Below are 18,643 nucleotides of genomic sequence, written 5' to 3' on the forward strand. Positions count from 1 at the left end.
TAAATAGTGGGAGAAATTTACCGACCTTTATTGCATCTGGGGTCCGGTTATTCCCTTCTCCATTACCATCATGACTCTGACAAACAGTCAGCATCTCCCTTTCATGGTGATGCTGCTTCTCCTTTTCTTCAGCCTCAAAATGCCACAGTCTCTCATTTTCTTCGATCTCCAAATGCCGCAGTCACTCTTTGGTCTCCAAATATTTGGCCTCCAGTTGCAGTCTCTCTTTGGTCTCCAAATGTTTGGAGCCCAGTTCAAGTCTCTTTAACTTCAGACAGAGTTTTAAGTCCTCTGAAGAAAAGGTGGACTGTCCTGTTTCGAAGGCTGCCCATCCCCGGACTGGCTATCTCCCTCTTGCTGGACCATGCTGCAGCTGCGATTAAGGCTGAGATCACATCCTCTTTAGTCAGGTTGGCATGTGCCAGTCCTTTGACTTCACACAACTTGGCCAATGGGTTCTTTGTCAGCATGCTATCATCCTCTGCTGACATCTTTGCCTGCTTTCTGTGGCTAAACTAACAAGAATAAATAAAACTGTTGAGAAACTGAAAGTCTGAATGTCTATCTTGTGGCTGTTGAAAGTACATACACCTTCAGTGAAAAATGCTTACAAGCTACTTAAGCTCAATTAATATCCCACCACTTTGACACCAATATGTGATGATCCCTCTTTACCCCAAGCCAGTAATCAAGGAGCCTCACTCCTCACCACTGACACTGGTCAGAGCAGTCACTAAGAACAGGAATGGATTTAAATAGTATTTCAAATACAGCTCTCTGTATCAAGCACAATTTCCCCCAAGAGCACACAGGGAACATGCTCCACTGGGACTGAACTCTCTGTCTCTCCAGATCCCAAACAAGACCCACCTTGGAGCACTGTGTCCCAGTTCCAAGTACTTGACACACACACTTGAATATCTGATTTTTCACACACACATCTGGGAAAGGCTGGAACAGATTTACCAGCTGTGTCCAATCTTTCCAGACTATAAGGTAGATTGCTGCCACCAGCCAGATAGTCTAAGGCTTTTACAAACGGTCAGCAATTATATTGTGTCAAATTAATACTGACATAAATGGTAGAATATGACTGAAGCAGTAATGTTTATTGAAGTGGCCACAGTGTCACTAAAATAAGCACAAATACTCTCAAGTTATTAAAAGTATTCACTAAGAGACCAGCCACAATGAAAAGGTATAAAAATATTTATTATACAATGCCTACCCTAAAAACGTGCACGCTGATTGGCCAGCCCAACCAGCGTGCCCGTTGTAAATCTCTCAATATACTAACGGAAAAAGGTCCGGTCGCCCGGACTTTTTCCGTTATAAAATATCTCGCTATGTTAAAGAGTTTAACATAGCGAGACAGCTTTAAAAAGCAACGGAGATCTCCGTTGCTTTTTAAAGCTGTCTCGCCATGTTAAACTCCTTTAACATAGCGACATAGTGTAAGCAACGGAGATCTTGCGATCTCCATTGCTTTTAAACTTGTTCGCTGTGTTAAATGAGTTTAACATAGCGAGACAGCTTTAAAATAAGCAACGGAGATCTCCGTTGCTTATTTTAAAGCTGTCTCGCCATGTTAAACCCATTTAACATAGCGAGATAGTAAAGCAACGGAGAACTTGCGTTCTCCGTTGCTTTGCCCACAGCTCTGATGTACCGCGAGGCATGCGCAGTACATCAGAACTGCCGGAACACCAGACAGGTGCGGAAGGGCAGCAAAGAGGCATTACAATGCCATTATTTAAGAAAAGTAATTATTTCTTTTCTTAAATAATGGCATTATATATAATAACCACTTCTGGTGTGTAATGCTGGATTTACCCACGGTTGTCTTTGTTTGGTCCTCGGGCCTCGGGACCAAACCACGCCAACCGTGGGTAAATCCAGCATTACCCACACCCAGGCGTGGGTTATTGCTATAATAATGGATAACAAAATAGAGAACAGGAGAATATTTAATATTTAGTTACAATAAAAAAGCAGAGATTCAGTCATAGGAAATATAAAAATAACACAGGTGGATAAAATCTCACGGAAGCAGAAAAAGAAATAATATTAAACTAATCTCACGGAAGCAGAAAAAGAAATAATATTAAACTAATCTCACTGTACCTTTTCCTAACCAAACTGAAATTGACAAATGTCTGCTTGGTGCCTGCAAGTGTTCTGGACATGTAGGTGCTGTGGAAGCTTGCTCCCCATCATGAAACGCCACTTTGTGTGTTTGCAAGGTGGCAAACCACACATGATACAACATATCCATTTTGAAACTGACAAGTGTCTGCTTGGTGTCTGCAGGTGTTCTGGACTACAGGTCTTGTGGAAGCTTGCTGACCATCTCACAATGCTGCTTAGCGTGTTTGCATGATGGAAGGTAAAAGATGAAACAATGTATCGTTTTTGAAATTGACAATGTCTACTTGTTGTCTGGGCCATTACACGGTATTAGTGTGGAGGTGAGCAATGAGCAAATGAGCAAACAAGATTAGCAGAGTCCAACATGGATTATTATTGTAAAAAAGCATTTACTACTTTTTATCAGTAAAAGATAGATGTGGGACTTGAACCTTAATCTACACATACTACATACAGTGTAATTCATCATGTTTAACAGATGTGCTACACACACACTTGATTCACAGCTGTAATTTATGCTGTCTTTATCACAGAAGCAACTTCCATACATTTTAAATTATGTAACCGTTTCACCATATTTGAGCTAAGCCACACACCAAGCAAATAGTAATGTTAAAAAAAAGAGCAAATAAAAATATTATAAAAGGAAACAGAAAAATTACAAACACTCTTCAACACACCCTTACAGATTTTTCCACAAGTCTGGATTGGAACTCTCAGACTAATACTAATGTCTTTCGGCTTTTCCTGGTTAGGGGTCGCCACAGCAGAACTCCAGTCCACTAATGATTGGCAGTGGATCTTTACAGTGCCGAAATGCCAGCCTGACACCCAACCTTCAAAGAAGGCACACCCATTCACGCACTCACCTACCTGCATGTCTTTAAACATCACTCGACCATGGGGAGGACATGCAGACTCCACACAGAAGGCGCTCCAGCCAAGAATCGAACCAGAGAACCTCTTGCTGTGAGGTGACAATGCTAACCGCTCCACCACCATGGCCTGGAACTCTCAGACTAATGAAATTACAAAACACACTGGGGTGTTTTATCTGTCTTTGCCACAGAAACAACTTTGAGGCAAGAATGCAAACCATTGTGCATACAAGCAAGTGCCATTTTCTCCACAGCATTAAGAAGACATATACAGTTGTACACTGTCACTTGCTTGCATGTGCTGCTTACACATTTAGTGCAATGAGTGATCACATAACCAGTTATGAACATTGTTTGCACAAATGCAGCAATGCCTTTTCTGTATTGTGTTCAGCCTTCCCTTATCTGTGCTGTACTATCAGATATGTAGTCTACAGGGCATTTTGTATCATTGTCACTAAAACATATGATAAAATTACATGCCAGTAAAATACAAGCAATATTCAGCAAAGGCAGGAGAGTTTGTCTATTAGTGAACAGAAATTAGAAATGTGTGCTGTTCACTTCCATTTTAAAACTTGCTACAGTTATTTCTATACTTTGTAAGTGTATCCTGGGTGATATATGTACTGCAGGTAAGGTAGTCTGAATTGCTTTTGTGTCTTTCTTCTCTCTAACACTAATCATTCACAGCTACATACCATTAGCAACTAATACTGAGGTAGTAACTACACTATGTTTACACTTGCTACACAAAGTCAAAAGTTTGGTATTCAGTAGTTCTAATGACTTCAAACCTAATTTGCATCTTTGCCATTCTCAGAGGCCTGAATCTACACTATAAAAAGGTAAGTGTATAGCTAGGGAAATGGAAAGCGAGGAGAGTTGCGTATGTTGCGATCTATGATCTATGTGGAGAACACAGAAGAAGATTGCTATTACTTTGGATTTATCTGCACAGAAGCATTCTGAACTTGCTAAGGCATGATTGTATTTTTCAAGTACATGCTAGATTTGTTTACATGTTAAGAGGAAAATATTTTATATATATATATATATATATATATATATATATATATATATATATATATATATATGCATTAGAAAATGGAATTTTATCTATATGCACTTCTTACAAGTTGACTGTTAGCATAGGCATTTTTCTCCGGCATTTTACTCTTTCAGATATACAGCCTTATTAATTTTCATCACAAGTGTTATTGTTACAACTGGTTATCTTACACTCTTCTATTTTATTTCAGTGAAATGGATGATGTCCTATATTGTCAATGACACTGGTGTGTTAGGCTTCTAAGATGGCTCATAGACACCTTTGGTGGAATGCTGGGCACGGGGAGAGGTGACTGGCAATTGTATAAAATTTACTTTTCTGTTGTAAATGTTTACACATTTTGTAAGAATTTTTTTTTGGAAAGCGTTTATAACAATTGACTAATGTACTATTCTTTGGTTGGTACAAAATGTCATTTGCCAGTTGTTTTGGGGGTGGGGCAGACAAGTACCATTTGTGCGTTACCACAAAAAAAGTTGTTTTCAAGAGGTTTGCTCTTGAAATTGTGTAGTCATACACTTCCTTACATGATAAACAATACATTACTCCATTGCTATTCCTTGTTTTGGATCAAACAAACTGGTTTTCATGTGAGTGTGATATGGTACACCACACAACCTTAAATTTCTTAAAATGTCTCCAGTGGTTAATGTTGAAAATATATATGTGTATATAAGCAGGAATTTAATTTTATGAGATATTTATGTGTTGTATCCTTCTCTGTTACGGATAGGATTATGGCACACAAGTGTACCAATGCACATAAACCCCCTTTCAATGACTCAGAAAATGATGTAATCATGCAAGCATTCAGACGCCATGGTGCCTTTCTGCTTGACAGAGGACATGGGGATATGTCTGACAGAATGCAGATTTGGAACCAGATAGTCAATGATGTAAATGCTGTAGGGGGTCACAGCAGGGCTTATGATCAGGTGTGCCATAGGGCCACTGATATGATTTCATTAGCCTGGAGTAGAGCAGTTGCAGTTGCCTGTGAACAGCTGGCTACATGGGGGCCTGCTATACAGCCACCACTGACACCAAATGAAGAGTTCCTGTCCACTGTCAGAGATCCAGAGAGCATAGTGGAAAGTGCACAACAACATGTGATTGATGTTGGTGCTGATTTTTCTGGGAGGACAATTATGAGCAAGGAGGATCTTCCAGGTAAGCTTACATATGTCAGTTTATAACATTTTCTTGTATAGTAAAATATTCTGTAACAGTTGCTGTTGTTTAATAATTTATTTTTTTGGATGGACCTACTGACAAATTGATTCAGTTAACAACACATTTTTGTAAATTACACATGGGCTTTGTATGGACACGTCAGCCAAGTTTCAGTTAAAAGTATCATTAATGGACATGTATGCAAAAATTCTGTCCCCCTGTGTTACTGGAACTGTAATGATTTGTGTGTACTTACCTTTTGCTTAACTTCTTCCAGGACCATCCAGCATACCAAGTGTGGAGTCATCTGCATATTGTAAGCAAACATTTTTATTTGATTATTGGATGACCAGTTACCAGAAATATGCATTTATCTGTATGTGTGAGGTGAGTTTCATGATGAGGTGGGTGTATATTATTGTACCATCTGTGATAGTGGCACCAGTGCTAGTTTGTTATCACATATTAAATTGTAGTGTAGGTATTAATTTCTTTCCTCTGTTTGTTGCTTACTATCACAGATGATCCTGATAGTGGATGCGTAGGACTCTTACCACCTGATGTCAGTGAATCAGCAAACTCTGCTGATGATGGTGGCCAAACACAGGCACAGACGGGGGTGCAGAGGTTGAATCTGACACTGAGCTTGACATTCAGACATCCCCTGTATTTGCATCAGACACAGCCAGTAGGCCTATGCATACCTATTCCAATGAGCCCTCAGATATTAGACAGGTGGAGGGTGACACACTTGATTAGGGTAGTGTGGTTACTGCGGCTTCAATGCTGGTTGACTCTAGCCGCAGCCAAACTGTGGGTGAGGTGCAATGCAGGAGGGTTGTTAGGGGTGCTTGTAGGAAGCCTGCTGTCCACCCTTTACCTGATCCTGGTGTGTCTTTCCATGCCATTTGACTTACTTTTCTGGCTATCATAGAGATGCAAGCATATTCCAATAGGGCCTCTGAGGACATGCTTAGGGTTATATATGTGGCACATGCTGACATGCATGACTGCCTCCCCTGTGTTGCCGATTCAATGGATTGGATGAATGACATGAATGGCCAGTGTCTGTGATGGAACGTCTGCTAGGAGGGAAAGGCATCCATATGGACATAGGTCAGCATAATCACCTCATGTTAGCCAATGTGACTGTGTCTGATTACACTCCCATAGTGGCACTACTTCCACTGTTGCATCACTGTTTGAAATGTCCACACCCAGGCATGGTAGGGCATGGGGTCATGGTCCTGGGGTTTGTCGTGAGGACAGCAGATATCAGTCACATTCAAGTAGCAGCACTGCATCTGACCATGGGCATGGATGTGCTAGTGCAAATCCTGACAGAGCCAGTTCTCACAGTCAGAGACAACAATGATGAACTGTCACCTCTACCATGCATGTCTCACCGGCTCACACCTGTCCAACATACCAGGATGTATTGCTAGCACAGATCTTAGATGTGTTCTTGCAGACACTCACATACATGTTTCACCTTGAGTGCCCATACAGACACACACACAACAGTTACATGGGTCAGTCATGAGGTTAAGCTCATTCTGTGTCAGTGGCCATTTGACTGCCTGCCTTTCTTACTCACATGCACTCACTACCTTTTGTGTTAGCCTTGGCATCCTGCCCCCCCCCCCCCAACAACAACCTGTGCAAATGATGATAACTGTGCCATATTAATGATTTTCTATCTTTTGGATTCAGGGATACATCAGACTTTTGTCTAATGCCCAGGGTGCATAGCTGATTGAGTGCTTAGTATATATGTGTTTGCGATGCTCTTTTGAAAATTTTACTGATTTATTACAGGTTTTTGTAATGCTTGAATCTTTGCTGTATGAGGCCTACTAATTGGCAGAGAACAAATCTATTGACATAAGTCAGTGCTGTCACATACTGATGTCATTGCTGTAAAAATCACCCACCTTCTATTTAGTTACATTAGCAAGTAACAGTGTGCAGTGATATGCCAGTCATTTGTGCTCTTAGCCATTTATTTTCCTATTCCAGGCTCAACACTTACCTTGACAGTCCGGCAGTTACAAGTATTGTAATTCGGGACTGACTCTGTGTGATGCTAGCAGTACACAGCCATTGCATGGGTGAGTAAAGGTTGTGAGCGTTGCCTGGCATCAGTGTTACTGTATGTATGTGCACAGGATGAAGGTCTCACTCCCTTAGGTGGTGAGCATGTGTGATATCCATTGCCTCTTGGGTAGGGTGAGGGCATATTTTACATGCCTACCTCTGCCTACACCCAGAGCAGCTGGTGGTTCCACTCTGACTTCTCACCTGTGTGTGGCTGTGGTGACCTTTCCAGTGGTGATGGGATGTGTGCTGCTTACCCTTGGTGCTCCTGCTGAAGCTGTTTTCTCAGAATAATACTTTAAAGGATGGTGCAGATAGTGAAAATGTCAGCACAAGTACGGGGACTCTACTGCAGGGCTCCCCCAGATGTATCTAGGCACTGAAACTGTGACTTCAACAGCCCAAACACACACTCTATGAAATTTCTTGTTTGAGCGTGTGCCTCATTATAGCATTGTTTAGTGGGTGTGTGTACATTTCTGATGGGCATCATCAGCCGTGGCTTGAGTGCATAACCTACCATCTTCCAGTAAATGACGCTGTTGTATATCCCCCCTAGAAAACCACTGACAGAGTTGGGAGTTGTCCTAGATACGGGAATTGCAGTAACTGCCTAGGTTGCCAGCATACACATTCAGGATTATTCCTTTAGCGTTACACATGAGCTGGCAGTTAATGGAGAGGAAGCCCTTTTTGTTTATGTACACCCTTCCTTGTTCCCTGGGTGGTGCTTTGATTTCAGTGTGCATGTAGTCTATGGCACCCAAGATGTCAGTGTAGTGTGCTACAGGGTAGAAATCCTGCATAGTTGTAGCTCTGTCCTTAGATATACTTGGAACGTTTATGTAATATCTGGCATGTTGTAGCATAGCATTCAAGAACTGATGTAGGATCCTGGATTCTGATGCCTGTGACACCCCCAGCATGTCCCTTGTTGGTCTCTGGAAGTTTTATGTAGCTAATATTCTAACTGCTACACATACCTTAGTCTCCACAAGTACTGGTTTTCCATTGCTGTCAGTTGAGGACGACAGAGGTTGCAGAGTTTCTGTAGTGTCGCTATTCACCCTGTAAGTCTCTAAAATCTCCATCTCATGCCGACCATGAAAAGTTAAATGGGGTCTAAACATCCTTCTTCTACTTGGTCGTGGTCTATTAACAGCAGCAGCAGCATAGACTTGGCTGTTACACATGCACATATATCAGAGCAACAGTAGCCTCCAACATTGTTTCTGTGTAGAGTAGTTTCTGTGGCTGTGTTCCAATAGGTTTTGGAATTTGCAAGCAAAATCTGCACCGAGTCTACACAAATGCTTTTATAGCTTGTTGAATACCTGCTCCATCTTGGATTGGTTGATTAGCATACAATTCAGCTGCTTAGGCAGTAATTAGCATGCCATGATGTTTACTGTGTTTGCGTGGTTCTACACAGCGTGTAGAGCAGCTTAATGAATACAAAACAGGTGGCTACCGTGTGCACATCGCGGAGCAACACCTACAAGGTTTTAGCGCACCATGTAGGCTTTATTGAATCCAGCCCTATGCCTATACCCTTGAGAATTTAAAGGCAGCTGACATCATGCTTTCCATTTACACAAAGATGATTACTCTTGAATGAATATTCAAGTGCTAGTAATTTACTTCAGTGTAAGGCCTACCTATAAACAGACTTGAGGTGCAAGCAAGATTCCAAAATAGCTGCTCTTAGCCTGCTCTCAGTACAGGTGGTCACACTGAGAGCAAGTATTAATATTCCTAATGCCAACTAACAGTAAAGTGTTACTACAGCTCAAAATAGGGATGGGCCACATGACTCTCTGCAAAGATAACTGGTATAAACCTTGAATGTTCTTAGTGTTCATGCATAATAGTTACCAACACATCAAGAACACCCAAATTTGAAATGAAAAATCTCTTTAAATAACTCCATTGCATTGAACTGCTGCTGTTGCAGACAAATATCTGTTTTTTTCTACCACTGAGACTTTGTCCATGTAGCCTCTGATGTTAATGTATTACATCTTTAGGTTTCTGCAGATGATGTTTTGATCTACCATCCTGTAAGCATTTCTGTGCATTCAAAGAGGTAATAAAAATACCTTTATTGTCATGAATAATTTTTAATTTTTATGTTGCATGGTTCAGAGCTAACAGCTATTCCCAAAGGTCAGATGTTTCTTACTAGAACCCATCCCTTTGACCAAGCTTTCATAGAATTATTTACTTTTCGGTGGCTGTGGCTAATCAGGTGAAATTATTTCTGAATGAGAACCAGACTAGCAGGCTTTCACAAATTCATAGAAAACTGCAGACATTTGGGCAGAATTGCAACTAGCTATCATAGTAACCTGTCCTTTTCCTTGATCTGGTCACCCCCTCAACTATAAGATGAGGACCAAAGGGGGAAAAAAGCTCTTTCGCCTTTGAAAACTGTAGGAAATTACTTGTTACAAATATAACAAGTAGCTTTTTATAGCTAAATATCACACACAAAGTACTGAAGCATTTCAGCTTTAATCACAAATGCAGTGTTAGCACTCAGTTCTGAATGTCAGTGCAATGCTACCAACCAATTATCATCTGCAAATCATGCTCCCTAATACCTGGTGCTTGGGGCAATTGCCCCCTTCACACCATCCTAGCTATAGCACAGCATCTTGGCACAGACCTTAATTGTCTTCTGCCCATATAATTATCTCAGAAATGTATCCATTTGATCCATCTATGTTTAAACCATATGTCCTGGTGATGGCTGAAGTGGCAGAAAGCTTTGGTGGGTAGATGCGAAATTCTTGTACACAAGAGCAGTTTCTAGTTCATCATGTGGGATCCTCAGGCAAGTTGAAAAAAATTGTTCTAGCATGTCCTGGATTTGTTATGGGATCTACGTCAAGTGGGTTTTTCCTTAAATGTCTACTTTGGGAAGCACACAGGGGCAACTTTTCTAGGGTCCAAATCATCTCATCAGACTCCTCTTAACCCAAAGGAACAGTGATTATGCTTTGAGGTCCCCTTAGGTTGCAGAGCTCCTCAATTTGTCATTAATAATGATCTCAACCACCCACAAAAAAACAAAACAAAACAAAAAAACTCTTTTCTTCTGTTGGGATATGCGATCATATTCTTTCAGTTAGTACCCAGTGCTTAGGGCCACAGGCAAGGGTGGGAACACAGAACAAACAGTAAGCTGACAGCTCTGTCACTTCACTCCCACGGTCCAGTACAATGCATGCAGTAATGCTGCCACTGAATGGGTCCACTTTTCAGTATCATAACCCTCTCTACCTTCAATTTGGAACAAGATCCCAAAATGAGTAAACTTTGCCAAATAAGCCATCTGCTCCATTCTTACCTGCAGAAAGAACCAACTGTTTGACTGTTTTCTGGGAGACAACCACGAATATTTGAGGAATAAAATTGTCCCTTTTCACTGATATTTTCACAATAACATCTAGAAATGGAAAAGGACCATGACTACACTATAATGAGTTAAGTCATTAGACTGTGAGCATGTCGTGGGATTTTGGATGCACTGTGTGTGGCAAACATAAATGTCTAAAACTCTAGACCAGACAAAGTAATCTCAGTGCTTTTAATTTTGCATAGTAGGAAAGATTTTCTGCATAATTTACTGTGAATAAATTGTTGTACCTGATTTGCCAACTTTAACTAGAAGGCTCCAAAATGGAAAATTGTATTTAGTAATACAATCAGCATTTCGCAAAAGCCAGGGACAGTCTCATTGGAGAGCCTCAGCCCCATTTCAGAGGAGTTCCCAGCAAGTCTGAAAATGATGTGCAACTAAAATGTTTAATATTTATACTGTTTTGTGGCATCAGGATAAATACAGAATAACAGTTAGCAAATATACGCATTTGATTGCAAATCAATAATAATGTATTAAGCAAACTTTATGGATATTTCAAGTCTCTGTAGTACAGTTTGTTTAGAAGGAGTCTGAAAGTACTTTTTGATGTCTAAGAAAGGTTCACTGGCTTTTCTGTAGCCTGAGGTCGACTTATTGTGACAGTCTCTAAGAAACTACTGGAAGAAAGATGTCCAGAGGGGTCTATATCAGCATTTCGAAAGACAAAAATGCCGCATAGCAATTGGCCGACCCGTAAATGCCAAACTATGACATTGCTGAACAGCCAAATCACCACTTTCTTTCCACGAGAAAGAAATCGGTTGGCCAAACACAAATAAATATTCTTAAGTGGGGGGCTTCACCCCCCCCCCAAAATAATTATTCTAACTCCGAGACCGCACTAAAGTCATTGAAAGGGCAGGTGTAAGGAAACGGCCAACCATTTCCTTTCCGTTAGGAAGAAATCGGTGATTTGGCTGTTCGGCAATGTCGTAGTTCGACATTTACGGGTCGGCCAACTGGTATTTGGCATTTTTGTCTTTTGAAATGCTGATATAGACCCATCCAGAGCAGGAGTAAACCATATTTTATATCTAATTTGGCTGTATGCTAAAGAGGAGTGAGTTTTGTCACAGTGTTCCCAGCAACCTTGATTCAGATAGCAAACTTTGGTGGAAAAAGAGCCAGCTGGTGGGCATGAAGTACACAGACAGCACTCAAGATTGCCTATCTATAGCAAAAGAAGTAGGTACACTCACTGCATTAGTGGAAGACAGATGATAGCTGAAGCAGGAATAACATGTTGGCAAGCTTCAAGAATTGTGTGGCAGACAGTAAAACTGTACCTGAGGTTCATCATGTGAAAATATGCACCAAATACCATGAAAATGCAGGCCTTGCCATAGATGGGTGCTCAGCAGCCATCATGGGGGCATAAAATACCCCCAACCAGCAGGGCAGCTTCATGGCTCCTGACTTTTGTACCATTGCCTGCTTCAGAAGCCATGGCAGGCTCTGATGACCTGGGATTGGCTAGGGACCTTGGAACAAGAGGAGATAAAGAGGCAGAGTACCAGTGAATAGCTGTGGTATTATCATCCATTTTCAGGAAAACAGTCAACATGACCCACTAAATTGATGAGACCTGCTGTAGAGATAGGTGCACAAAATGCTGCATATGGGTCAGTGACATGACTTAGCTCTCTCAGGCCGTAATCATACAACAGCCTTCATGAAGCATTTGCTATAATGACCACATCTATTACTAAGGAGGGGTTAAGGCAAAAAAAAAAAAAAAATAGAAAACATCTCATGGCCAACTGTATAATATTCATGACTGCAAAAAGCTTTCTCTCCAGTAATAGAGACCAAATGAGTGCAGTTGAGATTTGTTGGTCAGCAGGCATGGGGCAAGAAAATAAAGACTTTATAAACATTATGGCAGAATAGGAGAATGAAATAGTATTCTGGGGGATATGCACAGCTATAATGTCAGGTTGGAGGGTGGGGACTCCCAAAAACATAATAAAAATATTTATTTCTGTTTGCTATACTATTAACGGTTTGAAAATGTTTCTAATGATTTTTAATACGTAAAGTATAGCAATTTTCAAACTTTAGTGGCTCTGGCACACTAATCCTTGGTTCCCAGGTCATCAAAGCCAAAACACATTTTTCAGCTTTCTTTGATTTTGTCAAACAACACTAATTTTGATTCATATCTTTAGCCTGTTTCTCATAATAACTTTGATTTTCTGCAACTCACTAAATATTACAGTTACTCAATAATGCCAGACATTTGAGTTTTACACTTACTGTTATTCAGAAAATGCACGCTGATGTAAAACATGCTGTTTTATTAACATTCTGTGTGAATTAGAATGATGTCTAAACATTGTCCTTGATGTTTGCCTTTGTAACCCCATTATTTTGACTTTGCCCAGAATTTTTGAGCAAAGAAGTTGACAAGTATGGGATTAGATACAAGTGCAAATTATAATTAGAGAGGGAAAGATAATCGGATGGGAAGAAGCCAAGAAGACATTTAGACTGCAGGCTAGAGGATACCTTCCCTGTCAGCGATTGATAATAGATTATAAGCAAAGAAAAAGGGATGTGGCAATCCTAAGTAAAACACCTGCACTTGCTGAGCTTTTAGTTGAATCTAGAAAAGAAGCTGCATGGAAAAAAGGGATAATTAGTAGGGCATACAAATTATTGCATGCTAACCATAGGAATTAATCAGAGAAGGTCTGAAAAAATTAGAAAGAGAGATTAGATAAGCAAATTACAAAGAAACAAAAGAAAACCATATGTACGGCTCCCAAACATGCAACCAATTCTAAAAGATTTAGGATTTTTTCCTGGAAGTGTTTACATAGGTAATTTCATACTCCAAGCAGATTCCAAAGAATTTTTTTATCAGGTAGACACATACCTCTCAACCATACCGAATCTCTTGGATTTCCCCGGTATTTCAGGTCCAAATAATGGGGTGCCACGATTCCCGAGTGGCACCCCTTAATTTCCGAATTTCCTGGCTTTTCTGTTTAATTTTTTTTCCAAAATTTGTTCGGACTGACGTCATCACACGGAGGTGTGTGCAGTGACGTCAGCTCCATCCAGCCTGTCAGAATTCAGCTGAGGGCTGCTCTGGACTCATCTACAAGAGGGGTGGGACAGACGAGAAACATGAACACTGAGCTACACATTCCATTCTTCCAGATAAAGCACTGCTACTGCTACATTTATTTTCCGTAGAACACCCACTGGGATATTCCAAGTAAAGCACTACATTTATTTCCATTCCATATAGTAGAACACTTGGATTATTATCCGTAGATGCTTATGTGCTGCCTGCCATTCAGATTCAGAATTGGAACGTGCGCAATTTGAACTGCGGTCGCTCGCTGCTGTCTGCTTATTATATTGGAAGTGCTGTTGTCTGCTTATTATATTGGAAGTGCTGTTGTCCGCTTATTATATTGGAAGTGCTGTCGTTCGCTTATTATATTGGAAGTGCTGTTGTTCCCTTGTCCTCTTATTATAGTGGAAGTGCTGTTGTCCGCTTATTTTATTGGAGGTGCTGTTGTCTGCTTATTTTATTGGAAGTGCTGGTGTTGTCCTCTTATTTTACTGGAAGTGGTGTGTGTGTGTGTGTGTGTGTGTGTGTGTGTGTAGGTCAGACTTTATTCTGTTGAATAACACAATAAGGGACAACTCAGCGGCACCTGTATTTCATTGTATTTTGTCACAGTAGTGCCCAATAAACGAACTGACTCACTGCATGAATAAAAAAGTTTAAAACATGCAGTGAGTCAGCTTGTTTATTAGGTACTGCTGTGAGAAAATACAAGGGAATACAGGTGCCACTGCATTGTCTCTTATTGTGTTATTCAGTTTGGTTGTTGGGGAGCGCTACTTTTCCTTGTGTGGTTTGTTTTTTTATTCTGTTACAGGATTGTGTCAGTTTAGATAGAGGGAGTCTTACAGGGGAAGGAGAAGAATTTATCAGACCACAATTGATAATGTTTATATTATAAGGCTTGCTTTCTGGTGTTTTGAGTCCCCATATGATTAAGGTAAAGGGCATGATGTAAGTATTTTTGGTTAATTTGTTATATCATATTCATCAGAGACAGGGTTATATAGCTCCTATATGATTAATATTTTTGATTTATTTATTCTATCTTGTTCATCAGAGACAGAGGTATACCATAGGGAATATATAAAGTTACAGAAATGCTGGTTTGAAAGGAGGGTAATTTGTTTGGCAGGACAATTAAAATAAAACATATGGTGTTTCTGAGTAAGGAAATAAAAATTTTAAAATGAAGACTATTAATCTGTCCACAGACTGTTGTTATTACTAAGCAATACTAAGTGTAAGTGAGTAACATTTGCTGTAACAATAAGTTCTATGAACCTATGAACATTTGCTGTAACAATGCTGTCATTGCTACTGAATTACTGGAGTATAGCCACAGGAGGTTTGGCATTGGGAAGGGAAGTTATTGGTGTACAGACTAAAGGGGATTTAGAATCTGGGGACCTAACCTGCAGTTATGAGAGCTGGTGATGATACATAGTGGAGCTGGACCAGATTTTGAAGGATCTTTACTGTGTTCTTCTTCTGATATATAAAACAAATCTGTGCATGGATGTTGGACAGGTTAGATCTGGCAGTTTTTAGATGTCATTTCTGCCCAGGTTAAATTTAGTAAGAATGGTCTGGAAGCTCCTACTTCTCTTAGGGTTTGAAAGGGGAAATTCCCTGTCAGTGATGAATTTTTACATTAATTTTGGCTTTGGAGGTGTGAGTTCTGATTGATACAGAAAATAAATCTGTGAGCATATTGTTGCCATACCTGGAATGGTGAGAAATCAGCCTCAAACATTGTGTTTTGGCTGAATACTGATCAGAATATTGTGGCCAGTGTCCTGATAGCTGAATGTGCTCATGCTAACTTTATCCAAGTTATCTAGCCAGCTCAGGATGAACATTTAAAGGTTAGATGTTCCACTGATCATCGGTGACTTCTGTGTTCATTGTTGTAGGCGGTCTTGATATTCCTTTCCAAAGTCACAACATTGTTATAGGATATTAAAAATGCTTTGGGTAGCAGAGAGTAGGGTTTCCTTTTTGTGGAGTTGAGTGTGGGAGTTTTGTATCTCACTTTATTATGTTAGTCAGGCTTCTGTTTTGATTGGTTATTAAGCAGTGCCTGAATGCTTGTTTTCCAAATATACACGGAGCAATACAGGGTTGCCCTCAAAGACCATTGCATTAGCAATGACAATTTAATTACTGCTTGCATTCTTGATACTGGTTAAGGGCAGGATGTTATATATAATCTGTCTCTTTTATACTTAAAAGTGTAAACAGAAAATTGTATACTGTTGGTAAGGGAGCTAGATTGTAGCTTTCTACAGACTGAAAAATTCTCAAGGATGGACTTGAGTTTACTTCTGAATAATTAAGACCATGTTCATTTGATACAATCTGGTTCCTAATAGTAATGTGATGAATTTTGCATAGGGCGATTATGTTTAGTAATACATGGGCTTCTGTATTATGATAGCATTATAAAGGCTGTTATCCATGATAATTATGCATCTCTATCAGAGTTCATTTGAGACACATTGCAGGCATCACCTATCAAGCTGGTATTCCACAAATCCAGTGGAGTGGGTGGGGTTACATAATTATGTATGCAAACTATATGTTAATCAGCATACAGATTTGTACCTATTTTTCATGGGTCTTTGTCCAGATTTTTGATGTTTCCAGGTTGAGAGGCATGCGTAAACAGCAAATGTTGGAGATATAATGAGGCAGAAAGAAGTATCTGGGAGCATATGTTTTTGGAGTGTGTTGAGCAGGCATACTTTAAAAATTCTCTACAGAGTACTCTGTCAGGAATACTGGGCAAACAATGAGTGTAAATAAGGAAATTATTTGTTTTTAGCTGGGTTACAGGATCTGAATTGCCTCTACATAGTAAGGCCTTATTAAATTTTATTCTAGTGGCTGCCAAAAACAATTATTAGAAAATGGAAATCAAAGTCTAAAGCAACTATACCTGAAGTAGGGAACATTATAACAGAGATAAAAGAAAAAGATCTTTAGAAAAGTGTAGGAGCAAATTACATAGGAAAAAATGAAAACTGTGGGAACAACACACGTAGAAAACTGTTTTGGAGAAGGAATGAGATTTAAAAGAAGGCAGGAATTTATGTAAAGTTGGATTAATTATATTTTATACAACAATATATGTGATGTATACTGTCTGTAAATGTGAATTTGTTAATAAGGTGTGATTGCTTTGATATAAATGTAACGTTGCCTATGACACAAGCGATAATTCAATAAATGTGTCTTTTTACATATACAAGTGCATTTTTTCTAAGCTAATGTTATCTAGTGTGCAATAACAATAAGTGCCCAGCACTAGGGCATTTATATAACCTTAATTATGTCAAATTTATCACTGACTGAGAAGCAAACATTGTCTAACCTTAATTATGTCAAACTTCACAAACTTTATCTTTCAAATGTATGTTTCTACATTATGTTCTTCTTCTTCCAGGACTAGGTTTTACAGTTGTATAAAAGATGCATTTGTACTTCGGAACTGATATGCACCTGAGCTTGGCATTGTAAACTATGAATAACAGTAACAGAGGCTGATGGGCTAATGCCCAGTGTGAAATTCTGACCCTTTCTAGAATGTTGAAATACATCACTTTCTCTCATTTCTCAGAAAATTCAGCCTGCAGACCTAGAGTTTAGCCATAAATACAAAACTAGATGATTATACGTTACTGAACTGACAAATATTAGTGCCAGTGACAAGCATGGCGATGCTAATGTCACCCAACTGCAGTGGGCTGTGGTAAGAATTTCAAACCTGATATATTAGACTGTGTCTAAATACGTGTACATGCATTGTGTGTATGTGTGTGTGTGTGTTTGTGCTTATATGGAAATAGGCATTGATTTCATAAGCCATTTACAATAAAAGTAAATATGTCACAGATAATTAGGGACATAGATGCTCAACATTTTGTCATTCCTCGTCATACAGTCATTGAATGTTTATAACATTACCTTTTTATTTCAGAAAGACAGCATACATACTCTACATATTTTTTTTTTGTGTGTGTGTGTGTGTGTGTGTGTGTGTGTGTGTGTATCTGAGTGCTTGTGTGTGTGTGTGTGTGTGTGTGTGTGTGTGTGTGTGTATCTGAGTGCTTGTTTGTGTGTGTGTGTGTGTGTGTGTCTGTGTATCTGAGTGTGCACGCGTGTGTGTGTATCTGAGTGCTTGTTTGTGTGTGTGTGTGTGTGTGTGTGCGTGTGTGTGTGTGTATCTGAGTACTTGTGTGTGTGTGTGTGTGTGTGTGTGTGTGTGTGTGTGTGTGTGTGTGTGTGTGTGTGTGTCTGAGTGCTTGTTTGTGTGTGTGTGTGTGTGTGTGTGTGTGTGTGTGTGTGTGTGTGTGTGTGTCTGAGTGCGCATACGTGTGTGTGTGTGTATCTGAGTGCTTGTGTGTGTGTGTGTGTGTGTGTGTGTGTGTGTGTGTGTGTATGTATGTTCACAAGTCAAACCAAGCAGCTCTTCCACTAGTCCTGAAATACTAGATCACAGCTCTAGGTTATACAGTGATAAACCATTAGAGACTGAAAGTCATAGGTCTTTTTAAACTACATGGTTTCTTTCCGAAGAAAATAAAGCCAACTTGATGACTGTATAAATGTCTCTGCCAGAATGCATGAGGAAATGACTTCTGGACTGATCATGGCAACTGGCTGTGCATCTGATAATGTCTGTGCAGTCAGTTATATTTTAGTCTGCACTTCACAGACAAATGGGAGTCTGGAGATGGTGGTGATGTTGTCCGACACACAGT

General features: G+C 39.8%; 1 protein-coding gene across 3 annotated transcripts in view; it reads right to left on the reverse strand.

Annotated features, from left to right (window-relative positions):
- Positions 1-18,643, reverse strand: part of LOC122793475 (myosin VIIA and Rab interacting protein) — a 2,819,605-nt gene that overhangs the window by 1,030,884 nt on the left and 1,770,078 nt on the right. The gene's annotated exons all lie outside the window — the stretch shown is intronic.

This window comes from Protopterus annectens, chromosome 2.part0 (genome assembly GCF_019279795.1).
Source record: "Protopterus annectens isolate FY-2018-M chromosome 2.part0, PAN1.0, whole genome shotgun sequence".
Classification (NCBI taxonomy): Eukaryota; Metazoa; Chordata; order Ceratodontiformes; family Protopteridae; genus Protopterus; species Protopterus annectens.